The 19,726-nt window shown below is 45.2% G+C and overlaps 1 protein-coding gene and 1 long non-coding RNA gene across 22 annotated transcripts in view; both read left to right on the top strand.

Annotated features, from left to right (window-relative positions):
- The window catches only part of LOC146404655 (uncharacterized), a 347,061-nt gene that overhangs the window by 124,721 nt on the left and 202,614 nt on the right, over window positions 1-19,726 (top strand). The window lies entirely within an intron of this gene.
- The window catches only part of LOC102166005 (uncharacterized), a 121,285-nt gene that overhangs the window by 74,607 nt on the left and 26,952 nt on the right, over window positions 1-19,726 (top strand). For 3 of the 21 annotated variants that reach the window (XR_014841268.1, XR_014841270.1, XR_014841262.1), the window contains one exon: window positions 1,639-3,230. The exons of 15 other annotated variants lie outside the window; for them this stretch is intronic. The gene's annotated coding sequence lies outside the window, so the exon portion shown is untranslated. Of the gene's footprint in view, window positions 1-1,638; window positions 3,231-17,391; window positions 18,690-19,726 lie in introns of those variants that run through there. 3 more of the 21 variants (XR_014841258.1, XR_014841259.1, XR_014841267.1) reach the window with 2 other exon arrangements.

Genomic DNA, 19,726 nt, shown 5'->3' with positions numbered 1-19,726 from the left:
TGGTTTCCTTCCCCGTGATCTGGAATCTTCTTTCAGCGAGCCCTAAAAGGAAGGACAAGATGGTTGGTACTGCAACAGCTTGGGAAAACAGGAATGCCATGTCATCTGCTTTGTGCTGAGAACTATGTAGAGACCCTAAAAGCTATGTAGAGAGTCTAACAGGACAGAACCGGGAGGGACCTGTGCCATCTCTACCTGGTCAGGAACCTCATCCCCAGAGGTCCAGGGTCCTTTTATATGAATGTCCACAGTACTTTGAGGATCCAGAATGAAGACTCATACGTGGCTAAAAATTTTTATTTATCAATTTTGTGACACTGTTGACAAGAAATCTCATACAATTTGTAATTGGTAAATATTATTACTTATACAACTGATTGATGAAAAGCATTGGAAAAGCCCTGGAAGCTCTCGGCCTTGTGGTATTGATGCAGAGCCCCCCAGCCTGTCACTGGCTAAGGGATCTCTCTCCGGGTCTGTGTGAGCCAGGCCCCACCCGACATGATGGCCCAGGACCCAGCCCCGCCTGTCTGAAGTTGAGCCTGGCACATTTCCTCTGAGGATGAGGCGCTGGAATCCGTTGGCTGTTCTGTGCCTTCTTTCCTGCCAGGCTGTCTGACAATTTACTGACAGCCTCTCGGGGCTTTAAAACGTGACTGCGAATAACAGTATGTGATGGGCTGTAAATAAGCTTGTATCACTTAATCTCTCAATTTGCAGTTCAGAGCAAACCATCAAGCTATTTCGTTCTAGGAAAAGCGAGGGACTTTGCTGCAGTGGAGCCGGCTGATACTTCGTGTGCGAATTTTGTAAATGTTGACACTGAATGCTGAGCCCCTAGACGGGTCTTTGAAAACAGACGGAACTTCAGTAGCCTGTTTTCTCACAGTCAACAGTAGTCTCAGAACACTACGTGTGTGTCAGACAAGAGCCGTGCAGAATGGAGTGCCCTGCACGTTGGGTTGAAATAAATCATCTTTAGTTATCCCTGGTCCAGGTCCTCATCTCATGCTTAGAAAGTCACATGTTTGGTTAACATGGAATATTTCTAGGTTCAAAAGTTGAGCGATTTCATAATTTAAAAAGAAAAAAAAAAGATATGTCTTCTCAATGAGACTTCTTTGTTTGGAAGGGTTATACATGAACCTTGAGTCCTATTAAATCCTGGGTGTGGAGTTTCTGTCGTGGCTCAGTGGTTAACTAATCTGACTAGGAACTATGAGGTTTCAGATTCGATCCCTGGCCTCGCTCAGTGGGTTAAGGATCTTGCCTTGATGTAGGTCACAGATGTGGCTTGGATCCCAAGTTGCTGTGGCTCTGGCTTAGGCTGGCAGCTACAGCTCTGATTAGACCCCTAGCCTGAGAACCTCCATATGCCGTGGGAGTGGCCCTAGAAATAGCGAAAAAAAAAATCCTGGGCGTATTTGAGGCTGCCTGACGCAGATGCCATTTGCCACGATGGCCCATCCTGGCAGGCTGCTGACCCCTCGGTGCTGTGGGGACTCTCGTGTCACCCCTGCTGCTGTCCTGCCTCGCTCTCCAGGTGAGCAGTTACCACTTCAGGGACCCCGGTGTCAGAGGGAAGGTTAGCTCCGAATTATTCCGAGAAGAATTATGCCGGCACCTTGATCTTTGCAGGTTAGCATCACGTCTCTGTGTCACTTTCCTGTGGTGCCAATTTCAAGCAGGAGAAAGGCCGTGCCTTCGACAGTCCCCAGGTCAGACGCCGTCCACTACTCGGGCAGACAGAGCACGCTCATCTCCTCAGGGCCTGGACGTGTGTGGAGCCGGAAACCCAGCGAGGAAGGTATTCGGGGCTCCCACCTTCAAGGCCCACGTCCCCCATCTAGGGGCGAGTTTTGGCTGCTGGGTCTACCTACTCTACTTTCACTGCACGGCAGTACCTGGAAAGGAAAGGAAGCACATGCCAAGAGGTCATGTTATCACTGGGGAAGAAAACTGTTAGCCGAAACTGGATGTCTGGGGGTCCTTTTATCCACGAGGGTCATTGAGTAAACCTAACGCCTGTCTCTTCATATCACAGGGAAATGAGGGTTGATTGTATAGTTATTCATCTGGAACCAACCTCATCCCTCCCTTCATCCTTCCTTCTTTCATCCTTCCTTCCATCCTTCCTCCCTCCCTTCTCCATACTTGATGCACAACCTGGTGTTCGAATAGCAACAGCTTTTGGAATCTCCCCAGGACTCTGATACCTGTGAGGTTATCAGTTTCTTATGCTGTCTCTACTGATTTGCAGTAGCCAACAAGTAACAGGTTTCTCAAAATACGTCTTAAAGTGTGCTGATAAATGACACATATTGAAAAAAAAAATAATTGCAGAAGGACCATGGAAGTGTACAGATAAGTTCTGGTGATCACAGGCAAGGCAGCAATTAATTGTACCAGAGGGGCTTAGCAAAAACACAGAGGGAGTTCCTGCTGTGGAGCAGTGGGTTAAGGATCCAGCATTGACGCAGCTGTGTGCAGACTGAAACTGGCCCAGGAGCTTCCATATGTACCACAGGTACAGCCCAAACAAACAAACAAACAACCTCCACGCAGACAAGGGCACCTGAACCTTACCCAGAGGGAAGAAGGGACGGGATTTAAGTTTAAGGTGGTCATGACTGAGACATAAAGTTTGGGGAGACATTGATCTTTCAGGGCCAGGTTGGCTTTACTATCCTAAAAAAGAGGATCCCCAAAGGGCTTTTATTTATGTGTATGCTATCCCTTCATATTTAAATATTAGCAATTCAAATTGAGAATTGGGGGTTTTAAACATATTTCCTTATTAATCCATTTAAAGCAATAATGAACTCATTACAGGTCGTCATAAATAAAATACTTCCAGAAAAATAAATTTGCTTTCCCAAACAAAAACTTGAGGGAGGAGAGTTGCACTGTTTAACATTCTGGCAAACCTCTCTCCTAAAAGAAGACAGCCAGGGAGTTCCCGACCCATGGCTCAGTGGAAACGAATCTGACTAGTATCCATGAGGATGCAGGTTCGATCCCTGGTCTTGCTCAGTGAGTTAAGGATTTGCATTGCTGTGGCTGTGGTGTAGGTTGCAGATGTGGCTCAGATCTCGAGTTGCTGTGGCTATGGTGGAGGCCAGTGGTTACAGCTCGGGTTTGACCCCTAGCCTGGCAACCTCCGTGTGCCGGTGTGTGGGACCCTAAAAAGACAAAAATAAATAGATAAATAAATAAATAAATAAAAGACAGCCAGAGTCCTGCCTCTTCAGTGCTGACGGTGGATGTGATCATAAATTTATGACATAAATTTACTGGACTTCACGGAGCACATGGTGACACTGAGTCAATTAAATACCGTGATATCTCAGGTTGGGAAGCCTTTGGAAAATTCCACTGTATATTTATGAAAGGAAAGGTGTCAAAGAGACCCATGATATCCTAACACTGTGATCAAATCACTTTGATCTTTCATTCTCTGAAAGGGTCTCAGAGGCCCTCAGGGGTCCCCAGACTTGAGGTGTCCTGTGGAGAGAGCAGCCTGAACAGAATACAGATGCCTCTTAGTTGTCCTTCTTGGGTGCTTCCCCCAAGACCCTCACATCCCTGGGGCCCTGCATACCCATGTCCTGGTTGGTCTTGGATCATCAAATGTCCGCCCTGCACACACCTCCCTCCTGAGCCTCCCCTGGGGCCACGGCCACCTCCACGGGCACCCGAAGGCCTCCTCCTGCCTCACCTTTCAGGCATGTCCCCTTTCCTCTGTCCCTGCTCCTCTAACCACTGCCCCTCCCTCTTTGTCGTGGATTGATCTCGGTTCCGAGCACTCTCTCAACTTAACCCTGGACCATGTCTGGCTGGACCTTGGTCCAGGCCCTCAGAAGTCCCCTGAATTAGTAGACAGCCTTCGTGCAGACCTCTGAACGCTTAGGTCTGTGTCTCCCTCAACAGTCTCTCAAGGGTACTCTAGCGACCTTTAGAAAATGTCAGCCCTGGAGTTCCCATAGTGGCTCAGCGGAAACGAACTCGACGAGTATCCATGAGGATGCGGGCTCGATCCCTGGCTTCGCTCAGTGGGTTAAGGATCTGGCATTGCTGTGAGCTGTGGTGTAGGTCCCAGACGTGGCTCAGATCTGGCGTTGCTGTGGCTGTGGTGTAGACTGGCAGCTGTAGCTCTGATTGAACCCCTAGCCTGGGAACCTCCGTATGCCACAGGTGTGGCCTTAGAAAAGAAAGAAAGAAAGGGAAAGGAAAGAAAAGGAAAAGAGAAAATGTCAGCCTTGCTCCCTCAGCCACCCGGTCTGTAATCCTGGAAGAGATCTCTCATGCCCTCAAGACGAATTTAACACCCTTCAGTATATTCTAGAGTATATTTTGTATATAGAGGGTATTTTGTTCTCACCGTGCTATATGTAATAGTTACGAGGGTCGTGGAATCAACTGATTTGATCTTGACAGCATCTTATGAACAGTATGTTAAACAAGAATTGGAAGGATGGAGTTCCCATTGTGGTGCAGCAGAAACAAATCTGACTAGGAACCATGAAGTTGTGGGTTCGATCCCTGGCTTTGCTCAGTGGGTAAAGGATCTGGCGTTGCCACGAGCTGTGGTGTAGATTGCAGACATGTCTTGGATCCCATATGGCTGTGGCTATGGCTGTGGTGTAGGCCAGCAGCTGTAGCTCTGATTCAAGCCCTAGCCTGGGAACTTCCACATGCTGCAGGTATGGCCCTAAAAAGCAAAACAAACAAACAAACAAACAAAAAAACCAAAACAAACAACCCCCCCCCACAAAACCTAGAATTGGAAGTATTAAAGCATAGTGAAGGTCAGACTGATCCTATATTTTGGCCTGTGAAACTTGTGTTGCTGGTACGTACACGTGTGTGGACGGGGTCTCCGTGCAAAGTCATGGTCAGCTGAGTTTGAAGAGCACTTTCTCAGCTCTGTGGGCTATACAGCAGGATCTCATTGCTTATCCACTCCAAATGCAAGCATTTGCATCTACTAACCCCAAACTTCCAGTCCCTCCTACTCCCTCCCATGCCCTTGGCAATCACAAATCTATTCTCCAAGTCCATGACTTTGTTTCTTTTCTGTAGCCAGATTCATTTGTGCTGTATATTAGGTCCCAGATATAAGTGCTATCATATGGTATTTGTCTTTCTCCTTCTGACTTACTTCACTTAGTATGAGAGTCTCTAATTCCATCCATGTTGCTGCAAATGGCATTGCTTTGTTCTTTTTTATGGCTGAGTAGTATGCCATTGTGTATATGTACCACATCTTTTTAATCCATTCATCTGTTGATGGGCATTTAGGTTGTTTCCATGTCTTGGCTATTGGGAATAGTACTGCATAGGGGTGTATGTATCTTTTTCAGCGCATGCTTTGTCTGGATAGATGCCCAGGAGTGGGATTGCTGGGTCATATGGTAGTTCTGTATTTAGTTTTCTGAGGTACCTCCATATTGTCTTCCACAGTGGTTGCAAAGCCATTTTTTGAAACAATCCACAATGGGCCAGGTGTCTTGTCTACACCTAGTAACTCCGGATTCCTGTGTTCTTACACTGGCCCCTCCTTACAGGCATGCAATGAGGTGGGAAGTGGAAAAATGCCTGGTGCTTTCAAAAAGGCTTTGGCTAAATTGTTTCTCAGATTTGAAAATACCTCTGAACAATTACTATGGAAATATTGAACTGTCTTCCTTCCCTCTCAGTCACATTACTGCAATGGCCCTTTATAACATCATATCATCAAGTTTGGTTTCTTTTTTCTCCCATTTTTATACAGCAAAACGTAGTCTGGATTCAACTGTAAAATGCGTATCTAGCATACTAACAACAGCAAAAAATATTTTTCAAAGGGAAAAAGAACTCTCACAATCTCGCACATCAGCTGTTTCTGCCTTAGTGTTTGCACTTTGAGAAGCACACAGTATCTGACCTGGTCACAATCACTGAGTGAATACCATTTTTTGAATTGAATTTCTTAAATCTACAAAACCATCCAGGAGATCTGCAAGAGAAGGAAATTCAGTGCACAAGCCAAGGGGTTGGGGGGAAGGAGGCCCTGGTACCACAGAGGGAGGTAGCGTGTGATGTGGTCCAGGGAGCAGACGTAGTCCAGGGGATGGGGGATGGAGGATGGGAAGCCTGGATATGAGAACTCCTGCTGCTCCTGGACCATTTTCTGGGGGCTCTGTTCTAAGAAGATGTCTTCAGAGCATCTTGGGGGGAGGGGACTCTGTCTTCAGAGACTCCTTGCCCCAAGTTGAGTCAAGGGAACTCAGAGACTGGCTCCAGGCCAACTCAGAGATCCAGCTGGGCGACAGAGCTCAGGCCAGCCCTGAGGGTCACTTCCTACTCCGAGGCCTTGGACTTAATAACAAGCTTGCTGTGTCCTGAGCTCCAGCTGTGCACTGCAGGGAGGCTGGGCTCCAACAGCCAGCTTGCTGTCATTAAGACCTGTCACGACACATCGCTCTGAAAAGGAGAATGGATAATAATAAAAAGGGCATAAAAATCCCTCAGATACTTTAATAACTGTGGTGTGCAATATTACAGGTGAAAGAATAGATCTTTCAATTGTTTCAGCATATTTGAGGCCTTCATTTGGATTCTAGATAAGTCTTTCAACACCACACACACTCACACACGCACACAGAGACACACAGCCATTTGGCTTAATGGGAAAAAGGAGACGAGCAGTTCTCTTGTAACTCAGCAGGTTAAGGATCTCCTGTTGTCGCTGCTGTGGCTTGGCTCGCTGCTGTGGCACAGGTTCCATCCCTGGCCCAGGAGCTCCCACAGGCCCCGAGTGTGGTCAAAAAACAAAAACAAAACAAGGAAAAAGGAGATGAACTTTCCACACCCCTTTCCTGCTCTAACCAGGTCCTTTTTCAACATGGCCCTCATACCACGGCAGTCTCATTTAATAGCACTTCTACCCATTGTCATTTTGTAAATGTCTATTTAATTAATTAATTAATTTATTTTGTCTTTTTGCCTTTTCTAGAGCTGCACCCACGGCATGTGGAGGTTCCCAGGCTAGGGGTCTAATCGGAGCTGTAACCACCAGCCTAAAGCACAGCCACAGCAATGCGGGATCCAAACCGTGTCTGTGATCTACACCACAGCTCATGACAACACCGGATCCTTAACCCACTGAGCAAGGCCAGGGATCGAACCCACAACCTCATGGTTCCTAGTCCGATTCATTAACCACTGAGCCACACCGGAAACTCCGTAAATGTCTATTTTAAAAGTTAATATCTGTTTCTCTCAATTTTAAGTCCTGCATGACATCCCTCCCACACACACCATGTTGGCACCTTGCACAAGCTCCTGGGCAAAGCGTGGCCCTCTTGCTACAGGGAAGCTGACTGTTGCTGTGACTGTGAACCAATGCTGGCAGAAGGGGGGCTTCCCATCCGCAGGCCCTTGTGGGTAGGGGAAGACGTACAGCCACCTGTATGTAGGAAGACGTAAGGTCTTCCTACCTCAGGAGGAGAACTTCGGGCTTTTGCAAGAATGATTCCTTGGGACTGGACGGTTAGCACTGCACAGCATCCTGCTTGGACATGTGGTGGAATTGACAGCCTGGTGTGAGCCAGCCCGCTGAAGCCCCCATCCCTGACGGGTACTTAGAGGCAGTGCGCACTGTCCCCAGGCCTAGGCACCACTGACACGGACATGTGTATGGCCCTAAGGGATGGCGTGCAGCCAAGCTGGCCTCACAGGGCTTTGCACATCTGCATTTAGCAGATCCTGAACTGAATTACCCACCCCCTTCATCATGATTGCTCTGGACTGGGTTTGCCGCATCTTTGCGTTGTCAGCGAGCAGGAGCCAGCCTCATAAATCAGGCTCCGTGTGACAGGATGGAAAGTGACGGGAGTTGCATTATCTGCCGGGAAGGATTATAGAAAGGAGCTTAATTAGAAACTGGGAGTGACAAGGGAGAGGACACAGGTTTGGGGTTATTTTATTACTGCTGAGCCTGGTTTCCTTTGCACATGTGGAAGCACACAGGCTGGATGCCTTGAAATTGCCCAAAGCCCTTCAATTGGTGCACACATGGGGCCAGGGCAGGAAGGTGTTGCTGTGTCTTTGAAGAGTGGCAGGTGGTCTGGTGTTGTTCACATTTATGGTGTCACCAGAGGCCTCTGAGCTGTGACTGAGCGAGACAGTAAGAGGGTTTTGGTAAAAATAGAAGGCAAAACTCTGTTGGCTCCTGACCTTCTTCCCCCACCAACCCCAAAAGTAAAGACGATAAAAATACATTGATCCCTTGTAAAAAGGAATTTTCTTCAATAAAATAGGAAGGAGGAATAGCAGATTTTCATGGTAGAAATAACTTTCAAAAACCCAGTCTGATGTAAATAGAGTTTTTCCCAGTGGTACCAAAGAAAACCGTGGACCTTTGTCTGCAGTGGGCTTAATGGCGTAGGAAGAGTGGGTGAATGTCCAGCTGTTGGAGGGTTTGTTTTTAGGCAGCCTCAGGGCAGTGAGGTGACCACACACAAAGTAAGGTGTCCAGAGCCGCTACGGCTGAGGAATCAGAGACTCGGAAAGAGATCAGCCCATCGGGACACGTGCGGATTCAAAACCACACGCTGTAACTGGGACACCTCCATCCATCAGCTGATAATAACCCAACTGGGTCGATGATGTGCCCAAAAGGTAAGAGGGGCTGCTTGGGGATGCAGCTGTATTTTCAGAACCCCCAGTGCCCTGGGAACTGGTGGGTAGTCTGAGGGAATGCCAGTTACTATGGGCACAGCCAGCCCTGCCTTGAAGCCGGGGCTTTGAATTTTCAGGCTTGAAAACCTGATCTCTATATGATCCAGTGAAAGACAAAACAGGGGTTTGGAGATAGCCACGCAGAGGCCACCGGCGCCTTTGTCTCCGGGCTATTTGCTTGGAGTGAAGCACACACCCAGCACTTGCACCTAGGTTCTGAGGACCCAGTGGGAACATGTGAGGATCAGGGTAGGGCTCCTCCAAGGCGGAGGAACACTAATCATGGCCAGTTCCAGCGGGACTGCTTGGTGGGGCTGCTGGGCCCCTTTGGCAGCAGATGAGAGCAGCTGACATTTCCATTCTTCTGTTGGTTGTCAAATATTTATACAAACACACAGTTCGCATATTGGATGGGCTTACTGGGCTTAAGTATGCAGACCAGAGGTAGGATCAGATGAATTAGGATCAGAAGGGGTGGTAGGAGCTAGGATGCATGCCATTTAAAGTTTGTATTGGTGTGCGTGCATGCATATGTGTTTTCCCCTGTTTGTGTGGGTGCGAATGTGTGCATGTGTTTTCCCACGTGTAGTCAAGTGGCCTTTTGGTCTTCAAAGACCTAGGTCTTAACCTCAGCTTGATTTCTAGGTGAGTGTTCATTGGCAAATTATTTAAATGTTTTCATATCCATTTTCTTTTTGCTTCTTCCTTTGCAATTTTTTTTTTTTTGTAAAGCACGGGCCGCAGATGTTTATTAGAATATAATTAAACATGTGGCAGCCTCTCCCCTTCCCCTGCATTTCTTTCCTTTTCTTTCTTAAATCTCAACAATGTGATTACTTTCCTGCCTTTTGGTCAGAAAGCTCAGCGTTGCTGAAGACTGTTTACACGGCTTCGTAATCTGGAGATGAAAATTTATATCCCATAATCCAGCCTTCAGCTTAATTTCATCTGGCCCACAGAGGTAATGAATAAATAACAGAGTTTATACTTCTCTTTCAACATTTTAAAGATGTAAACTCTTCTAAATTGTTTCTTTATAAGTGATTTTTAAAATTATGGTAAAATATGCATAACAGACTTTTTTATTTTAACTATTTAAAGTGTGCAGTTCAGCATCAAGTACTTTCCAGATGTATAGCCACTACCACTACCTATTTCCAGAATTTTTTCATTGTCTCAAATACATGCTCTGTCCCTATTAAGCAAAACACACTTTTCCCTCCCCCCAGCCCCTGGCACCCACTATTCTATATAAGTGGAATCATATGACATTTGTTCTTTTGTGTCTGGCTTATTTCATTTAGCATGCGTTCAGAGTTCATCCTTCTCACAGCATGTATCAAACTTTCATTTCTTCTTAAGCCTGAGTAAGATTTCTCTGCAAGTAGGTACCACATTTTGTTTATCCATTCATCTGTTAATGGTCACTTGGGTCATTTCCACCTTTTGACTCTTTTGAATAAGGGTACTATGACCCCAGGCATATGGGTTTCTGTTTGAATCCCTGCTTTCAGTTCTTTTGGGTATGTGTGCAAAAGTGGAATTGATGGGTCATGTGGTAATTCTGTGCTGTAATTTTTTGAGGAATTGACAACCTGTTTTCCCCTCTGGTTGTAACATTGTACATTCCTGCCAGCAGTGCCTAATGGTTCTAATATCTCCACATTCTCACCAATGCTTGTTATTTTATGTTTTTTGATAGTAGCCATCCTAGCGGGCAAGAGGTGATGGCTCATTGTGGGTTTGATTTGCGTTTCCTTAGTGACTAGTGGAGCATCTTTTCATGTGCTTATTGGCTCTTCATATATCTTCTTTGGAGAAGGTCTATTCAAGTCCTTTGCCCAGTTTTGACTTGGGTTGTGTTTTGTTGTTGAGTTGTAGGAATTTTCCTTTACATTTTAGATATTGGTCCCTCACTGGATAGGTGCTTTGCAAATATTTCCTCCCGTTCTGTGGGTTGTGTTTCCCTCTCTTGATAGTGTCCTTTAATGCATAAAGGCTTTAAAACTGGTGATGTCCATTTTATCCATTTTTTCTTTTGTTGACTGTGCTGTTAAAATAATTTTTTAAACAAATGTTTAATAAGGGCTTCTGATATACCTTTGAAAAAGCAAACCTCCTTATTCTCAACGTGGTTGGTCAGAGAGCCTTAACTGCAGAGTGGTTTTGCTGAACTTGCTGCTCTTGGAATTTACTTTTGCGCATCTCAGCTAACATACATACTACTGTGGTTTCTTCATTTGATACCAGTAGTCAGGTGGAGAGTTTAGCTGAATAGCAAAGTCCACTATTACCATGCTAGCATTGTGTTTTGTTTTTTTCTTTTTGGCCACACTCTTGGCATGTGAAAGTTCTGGGGACAGGGATTGAACCCCAGCCACAGAAGTGAAAATGCCAAATCCTTAACCCTCTGAGTCACCAAGGAACTCCAGGTATTTGCGTTTTAAGCAAACAAAATAGGGAAAATTCTCCCAATGACTCAGTAATTTGACTTGATACTTTGTTTTATTTCATTGAAACAAAGTACAATAACTGCAAAAGATTAGCATTTAAAAATGCACAGGGATGTATGTATTGATCACTATAAAATTGTTTTTCACTCAGTCTTTTTTTTTTTTTTTTTTTTTTTTTTGTCTTTTTAGAGCCACACCCGTGACCTATGGATGTTACCAGGCCAGGGGTTGAATCTACACCACAGCCATAGCAATGGTATCCAAGCTGTGTCTGCGACCCACAACACAGCTCATGGCATCGCCAGATCCTTAACCCACCAAGCGAGGCCAGGTATCAAACCTGTGTCCTCCTGGATACTGGTCTGGTTCATTACCACTGTGCAACAATGGGAACTCCTCATTTAGTCATTTTTAAAAATCCCATACAGGTCTTTTTAAAAAAATGGTGTATAATTGACTTACAACATTCTATTAGGTTCAAGTGTATACATAATGATTAGATATTTATATATATTATGAATTGATCACCACCACAAGTCTAAGTTACCACATGTAGTTACAAGTATTTTTTCTTGTGATGAGAGCTTCTGAGGTCTACTTAGCGACTTTCAAACATGCAATACAATATTATTAACTAGATAGAGTCACTGCGACGTCCCTTGACTTATTTATTTTATAACAGGAAATATAAATTATTTCTCTCACTTGTTATCCCCTGTCCCTGGCAACATAAATCTGTGCTCTGTATCTATGAGCTCATTTAAAATCTTTGTTTTCAGATTTTACAGGCAAGTGTAGTCATAGGCTATTTGTCTTTCTCTGTCTGACTTATTTTACTGAGTCTAATGCCCCTAAAGTCTATCCACATTGTCACAAATGGCAAGATTTCATTCTTTTTTGTGGCTGAGTAATGTTCCATTTTTTATATACATACACCACATCTCTAGCCATCATCTGTCAGTGGACACTGAGGTTGCTTCCATGTCTTGGCTGTAGTAAATATTGCTGCTCTCTGAATGTGGGAATGTAAGGGTGCATGTGTCTTTTCAAATTAATGTTTTCTTTTTCTTTTTTTTTTTTTTTTTTGGATCTATATCCAGGAGTGGAATTGCAGCCTCATATGGTAGTTTTTAGTTTTTTGAGAAATCTCTATACTGTTTCCACAGAGGCTGCACCAACTTATATTCCCATCAATAGTGCACAAGATTTCCCTTCTCTCTGCATTCTCACCAACACTTATTATTTGTATTCTTTTTGAGGACAGCCATTCTGATAGGTATGAGGTAATACCTCACTGTGTTTTTTTTGTTTGGTTGGTTGGTTGTTTGTTTTGGTTTTTAGGGCTTCACCCACAGCATATGGATGTTCCCAGGCTAGGGGTCAAACTGGAGCTACAGCTGACAGCCTATGTTTTCTTTTAGCAGTTTTATGGCTTAAAGTCTTACATGCAGTTCTTTAAGTGGTTTGAGTGAATTTTGGTATGGTGAAAGATAGTCGTCCAGTTTAATTCCTTTGCATGTGGCTATCCAGTTTCCCCAACATCATTTATTGAAGAGACTGTCTTTTACCCATTGTATATTCTTGGCTCTTTGGCTATAAATTGATTAACCATATATGAGTATATGTTTATTTCTGGGCTGTCAATTCTGTTCCATTGACCTATGTGTCTCTTTTCCAATGCTGTTATGATTATTGTAGCTTTGCAGTATAGTTTGAAATCAGGGAACATGAGGCCTCCAGCTTTGTTCTCCTTTCACAAGATTGCTTTGGATACTTGGGGTCTTTTGTGGTTCCATGTGAATTTTAGAATTGTTTATTCTATTTCTGTGAAAAATGCCACTGGACTTTTGGTAGGGATTGCATTGAATATAGTCTCTCTGGACATTTTAAAAATATTAATTCTTTCAATCTATGAACACAGAATATCTTTCCATTTATTTGTGTCTTCTTCAGTTTCTGTCACTCATGTCTCACAGTTTTCAGGGTACAGGTCTTTCAACTCCTTGGTTACATTTATTCTCTCTTTTTTAAAAATCTACATTTTGTTAGGAATTCTACAAGGGAAGGATAAAATCTTGATCTGCACCTACTGCCATAAACTCTAATGCTCATCCGCTTTCCTAGAACAGGCCATATGCAGTTTTCACCCCTGAAATAAATCATAAATTGCTCACAGTAGCTAGGATTGGATTCCCTAATTCTCACTGTCAGAGCCTTCCCCTCCGCCTCCCCCTTCTTCAAGACCACCCAGTAACTCAGATTATTTTCTTAGTTGACAAAGTAAGTACTTTGACTGAAAGTTTACCCTAGGCAGGGCCAATCTCACATTTAATATGACTGATTGAATTACCCAATAAAGCGTAAACTCTGAACGACCATATTTGAAAGTCCTATAAAAAGTAAACCGGTAGGTGTTTTCCAATTCTGTCTCCTTGGGGAAGGGCAGGCAGGCAGTTTCCAGAGTCACCTGTGCTCCGGGGCTGTGGATGCAGACACGTCAGCAACGAAGAGCAAACACAGAATAGAACCTGTATTGGGAAAAAAAAAAAAAAAATTGGAGTTTCTGCTGTGGCGTAGCAGAAACGAATCTGACTAGTACCCATGAGGAGGTGGATTCAATCCCTGGCCTCGCTCAGTGGGTTAAGGATCTGGTATTGCCATGAGCTGTAGGTGTAGGTCGCAGATGCAGCTCAATTCTGGCATTGCTGTGGCTGTGGTGTAGGCTGGCAGCTGCAGCTACAATTCAACTCCTAGCCTGGCAACTTCCCTAAAAAGCAAAAAAAAAAAAAAAAAAAAGGAAGAAGAAAAAAGAAAAAAACAACTTAAGGATTCAGGATTTGAATTTTAATTTAGAAATTTATGGCCAAGTATCTGTTTTATTATAAACATTCATAATTAAGGACTTTCATTGTTCTGCCAGTGTGTTTGGATTTCAAAAGTCTTACATTTCATACTATAAGCTGGGCTCAGCAGGACAGTGTTTTAATAGCAGACACTTTTACAATAATAAGAGATTAAGCTTGGAAATGGAGACCCAAAAAACCCCCTTGTAGTTCAAAAATGTCTTGATTTGTTTGTCCATATCATACGTAAGAAAAGGTGTGGTGTGATGAGGTTTGTTGCACAGGCTGTGTAACCTTCCTGCGTGGGTTGGCAGAGCTTTTGAGAAGGTCAAGGAAGTCGTGGCGGAAGGGTCTGGGCACAGAGCTCAGTGCCCAGGGCCGGGAAAGGAGAGTGAGATGGGCTGAGCAAGGAGGCCGAGTCCCCGTCACACCAGAGCCACAAGGGGACTTTGCCTTTTGCCAGAACAGCATGAAGCCATTGCAGGACTTTAGTGGAGAAGGGAAGGTGTGAGTCTGAGAGGCAGTTACATGGAAGGCTGGCTCTGTGGGTTGGGGACAGGACAGGGCCCGAGGCAATTCTGCTGTCCAGCTATGGCTCAGGGGCAGCGGGGCGGGGCCCAGCCTCTGGGTCTCAGGTGAGCAAGATTTTACGTCGAGCCTGCTGGTCATGTTCTACAAGGAAGAGAAGGCTGAACTTGGACTCGAGACTCTTCAATTTGAATCCATTTTTTTTTTTTCCACTTAAAAACTAGTTAGAGGTTTCTAGGAGAGTTATTTGTTGTATTTATTTTTCTTTCAGATTCTTTTCCCACATAGAAGATCACAGAACATTGGGTAGAGTTCCCTGTGCTATACAGCAGGTCTCCATTGGCCAATCTTTCCATAGACCTCAGTGTGCATATGTCAGTCCCAAACCCCCAGTCCATCCCTGCCTCCACCAGCACCCCAACCCAGGAGGTTATCTAATTCTCAGAGACTCAGTTTCCTGGTCTGCAATTTGGGACTGCGGTGCCTGGATGCTTTGGAAACGCTGCTTGCTTTGGGAACATAAGTTATCAGAGAAGAGGCAGCAGTGTAGCAGAAAAATCACTGGGTTTTACTCCTAAAAGTGGGGTTTCAGAGCTAACTTATGGCCTTTGGGAAGTGACTTAAACTCATGAGTTTGTGTTGTCAATTCTGTAAAACGAAGGTAGTGAGTGATAGCTCTGGACAACAAATGTCGTTGTTGTGAGGTCAAACCACACCAAGGATAAGAAAGTGATTTAAAACTCCAGCACGAAATGTGAGCATTGTTGCTGTCCTCGTGATTCTAAATTCGGGATTGTTTCACAAGGCTGGAGGCAATAGTGAATAATCCACAGTCTTTTATTCAGGGCCTCCTGGGGACGGTGACCCCGAGCTGTAAGTCTGATCACCTGGAGTGGGCTGTGGTCACTCCATTCAGTGATATTTTCCTCGACTGATGCAAATCGTGACCACAGAGGTTTTACTTTATTCATTTCATGCTCTGGTGAGATAAATGGTACAGACATGTCACAGCAGCTTATAAGATATCTACATTCTAACATATAGCTTATAACATATGTGTAACATATAACTTATATATCAAATTATGACTTAAATTATAACATATAACATATACATATATAATGCATATATACTTATACACATTCTAACATATATACAGTATGTGTATAACATATATACATTCTGACAAATTATGACAAATTATAACTTATATAACATATATACATATAATGCATATATACTTATAACATATACATTCTAACACATAACATATAACATATATAACATAACTTATATAACTTAAACTTATATGTTATATGACATAACATATATGTTAACACACATATATGTTATATAACAAATTATATATATTATCTAGCATATAACTTATAACATATATATAACATATGTATACTTATAACATATATACATTCTAACATATAAATAACAGTGCTTTTAAAATAGATTTTTGAGACTAAGTTTTGCTGGTTTTCAGGGTCTTTTTTGCCTTCTCGCTTTTTGGGTTTGAAATATGCAGATTTGATGTCTTGGTGGAGTTAGGTGGCATGGAATCATTGTGATGTACATATATATATGATTTTAATCTGTTGTTCCTGAGATGTACTGTTTGGTTGGATTCTCCTTCAATTTTCAGAAGGTCTATGCTTGTCTACTGGCTGATTTCTCCCATTTTCCTCCCCCATCTTTGGTTAGATGGGGTTTTCATCTGGGGTACCACACTCACACACATGGAGGATGAAATGTCAGAGGCTTTGCTCTAGATCTTCTGGTGACGGGGTCTGCCTGTCAGTTAATCAGAACACGGCAGGCAGTCTGTGTATAGCCAAGCACAATGAATCACTTGTTCTGTGTTTGGGGGAAGAGGAGGTACAGTTCTCTTGCGGTCTCTTTCCTTCCTCTCCTCTGTGTGGTTCACCCAAGCCACTTCTCATCCTCCTCTTTAGTTTGCAGAAATTGGTATCAGAAGTTTTGTTTTGACCTGTGTTATTGCCTCCAGTTGTAACAGTGCTCCAGAGTTCCCATTGTGGCTCAGTGCATTAAGGACCCAAGGTAGTCTTTGTGAGGATGTGGATTTGAACCCTGGCCTCACTCAGTGGGTTCAGGATCCAGCATTGCCATATGCTGTGTTGCAGGTCGCAGATGTGGCTCAGATCTGACTTGGCTGTGACTGTGGCTGGCAGCTGCAGCTCCCATTCAGCCCCTGGCTGGGGAACTTCATATGCTTAGGGTCGGCAGTAAAGAGAAAAAATAAAGACAAAAAACAGTTGTAATAATGCTCCTATTGCCAGGACATCAGTGATCAGAAATGTTGGTGATTCGGCGTTAGATAACGAAGAACACGGGCTCGGGAAGCAGACAGCCCTGTCTCTACCACTTATGAGCTGTGTGACCTGAGCAAGGAGCTTAGCTCATCCAGCAAAAGTAGCAGGTGTTTGCATGGGTTCCAACATCCTTGGAAGCAAAGACTTTGTGACCTTGTCCCAGACACAAGGTATTAAAGTAAGTGCTACCTGCTACAACAGAGAGAGCTGCAAACCTTCATGCATTCGCCTAGCAGAGTTTATTTCTCACTCACTGACATTTTCAGTGCCGACTTAGGCTCTGCTCCATGCGGGTCAGGACCCAGGGTGCCACCATCATCTCGTGACCTCTGAGATCATCTGCCACCTTCATCTCATGACCTCTGCACTTGTCTTGGGCACCAGCATGCAGAGGAAAGATGGGACTCGAGAGAGGAAGGTCACTGGGGGACTTCTTGGGCTTACCCTGCACGAGGTGGGCACACCGACACCCACTCATCCTTGCTCATCTCTCCTTAACAGGCAGGAGGGCTGCGGGGTGCAGTCTGGCTGTGTGTGCAGCCAAAGGGAGAAGCGCATTTGGTGAGCCGGTCCATGGCATGTGCCACAGCGGACGCTCTGAGAGGAGCAGACACGGCGCTTGCCCTCCACCTAAAAACCAGCGGGAGAGGTCGGGGTGACACATGTGAGGTCATCCAAGAAGAAAGATGTTCTGCTTACAGCTCTGACCCTGGTACCCAAGCGATGTGGCAGAGGGGGCATGGTGGGCTGGCTTAGATGGGAAAGGGCTTTCTGGAGCGGGTGGCATTTGATACCTGATCTAAAACTTGAATTTGTTCTTAAAGACCTGTAAGAATGGGACATGAAGGGGTGAGATTGGGATTCATGTGGCAGGACAAGAAACAGTTTATCCTTTGGCTTCACCCACATCTTACACGTGGGCCTTATGTCCACAACAGAAGACTGACGGGCTGATCATTGGTCCCTAAACATGTGTGAGATCAGTACGTGTCTGCGAGGCCTGCTTGATGTCCTTCTCAGGACATATGTTCTGGCTGTTCCCAGATCTTCTACCTGAAAGATGCCCCCACCCACCTACCCAGCATGACTTCTATATCCTCACCATTTTTCATTTTTAATCATGGAAATGATTGCTACCTGAAACATGTGTTTTTTCTGCTGGTCTAATTTCTTCCCCAAGGGCCCTTGAGGGCAGGGCCTTGTCCATCACGTTCGTGTCTGAATGCCCAGCACTTACAACAGAGTCTGCACGAAAGAGAGGCATGATCCGTGCTTCTTCAGTGATGAAACACTCAGATGAGGCATTTGGGAGAGATGCTGGATGCGTTTAGTCCAAACTCTGCAGACATCAGTGCATCCCAGCCCCCATCTGGGACCAGTTTGAGGGTTTGTGAAACACTGCTGGTCTCCGAAGCGCTTAAATGCTCATAAAAAAGTAAAGTGGTTTGAAATCATGACAGACACTCTGGGACTGGGTCAGCGTCCGTGTTCTGGTCCCTGCTCTGCCCCCAAGTGTGTCTTAGGCTCCAGCACAGCTTTTTCCTATGTGGTCTGTGAGGCATATTTATGACGGCTGCTGTAAATCCGGGTTGTCTTGATGTTGGTGTCTATGGATTGTCTTTTCTCATCCATGTTCTGGTTGCCACTCTGCCCCCAAGTGCGTCTTCACAGCTGGAGCCCAAGCCTCTCACAACCTCTTTCTAAGGTTTCTGCCAAATCCACAATCTTGTAAACTGTTTTTACGAGTGGATAGGATAACATTCTGTTTCAAAGTACTTAATAAAATGTGTGTTGGTCGGGATTTGGTAACAGAACCTCTAGACAGGGTAGGAATCGATACAAAGGGACTAGGTACAGAAACTTGCTCCTGACGCCTGGGGAAGCTGGTCCAGATGCCTCTGCAAACTGGTGACTTTGTGGCTATGCCAGACCCTGACGCCACAGCGTGGGCGGATGGAAAGGAAGGTGGTAGGGTGAAGCTGGGGCTGGGGCCCTGGAGGGCACCCTGAACCTACCAGTTGTCCCTGGGCCTGACCTTGGGGGTTTGGTCCTGCAGGGGACAGGGGACAGTGGCCCCTTTGTCCTAGGGTTAGGACACACCCAGCCTAGGGGTGAGAGCAACGGGGCCCAGGGGCAAATGCACTATTAGTCCGGTCTGCTGTCCCACCCCAGTGAGGTGAGCCTGCAGATAAAGGGCCAGGAGCCCCAGCTTCCTGGTGGCTGCCACCAGGAGGGGCCCTGGGCCCACCCTAACTGGAGACATATGGGTAAGGGGGCTCTGGGCAGCGCAGTCCCGCCGAGGCAGGTTGCAGGGACCAAGCTGCCATGAGGCAGGTTTGTGATTTCATGAAATAATTTTCAAGCACATACAGGAAGGAACAATTTCCCTTTTTTTGGGGGGGGGTGGTCTCTGAGCCTCAGTGGTGTCTGTAATCCTATCGGTGTTGTGATAACAAAAACAGACACGGGTGGAGAGCAAGTGGAGAGACTCTGCGCATCCAGTGCGAGGGTCCCGAAGGAGCTGGGCCATCCCATCCATCCTTTGTGTTTTATTGATGAGAAATCCAAGGGCTGCTAAATGCCCATATCTGTCCTGGGTCCCTCCTGTGTGGTGACACCTTTGGGGTAGAACTCGGGGATCTGGTGACCAGCCCCAGCCCATTGGATGGTCTTATCTCTCTCATCTCTGCCTCTAGGAACACAGGCTGGTGGCTTCTCTGCGGGTCGTGGGGGGAAGATCAGTGGATCTTACATCACCAGGGACATGCACTCGCCCCCAGGGCTGCTGCCAAGGAGAAGTGTCTGAGGGAGAAGTTTCCAGCAACGCTTTTTTTTG

The sequence above is a fragment of the Sus scrofa genome, chromosome 3, assembly GCF_054392235.1.
Source record: "Sus scrofa isolate SSC_HxYL_T2T_F1_AM1 chromosome 3, Sscrofa_HxYL_maternal_Yorkshire_Landrace_v2.0, whole genome shotgun sequence".
NCBI lineage: Eukaryota > Metazoa > Chordata > Mammalia > Artiodactyla > Suidae > Sus > Sus scrofa.
Note: the sequence above shows the minus strand (reverse complement) of the source record. Positions and strands in the feature narration are given on the sequence as shown.